We start from the raw sequence: 512 nt of genomic DNA, 5'->3' as shown, positions 1-512 counted from the left end.
AAAAATACATATACATTATAAACCTTTAACCCCAAAAAATAATAAATGTCACTTATCAATAAAAAAAAAAAAAAACATTTTTTCAAAAAAAAAAAAAAAAAAAAAAAAGAGATAAATATCAAAAGAGTGAAAAATAAAAAAAAATGAAAAATGAAAAAAATGAACAAGGATTCGCCGGTGGAAAAAAGACAGGAAGATAACGATCCGACATGGATAAGACCTCTTCTGCAAAACAAGTATACAATGATGATTCTGCAACGTATTGTGCAACGGATTCTTATCATTCAAGATCTACAACAGCCAAGACCTTTGCAGAATACACCGATACAGTACAATGTGTTCTTAGAAGTAGCCCATTCTTTGCGTCACTTGGCGAAGTAGAGCAGAATAAATTAGTATCAAGAATCAAGTATTTAATAGTAAGATAAAGTATTTACTTAATATTCCATGTAATGCACGGAAACGTAACGTAACACTGAAGTAGTTGTGTAATTCATATCTGCATAAAATGA

Source organism: Penaeus vannamei, chromosome 41, assembly GCF_042767895.1.
Source record: "Penaeus vannamei isolate JL-2024 chromosome 41, ASM4276789v1, whole genome shotgun sequence".
Taxonomy (NCBI): Eukaryota; Metazoa; Arthropoda; class Malacostraca; order Decapoda; family Penaeidae; genus Penaeus; species Penaeus vannamei.
Note: the sequence above shows the minus strand (reverse complement) of the source record.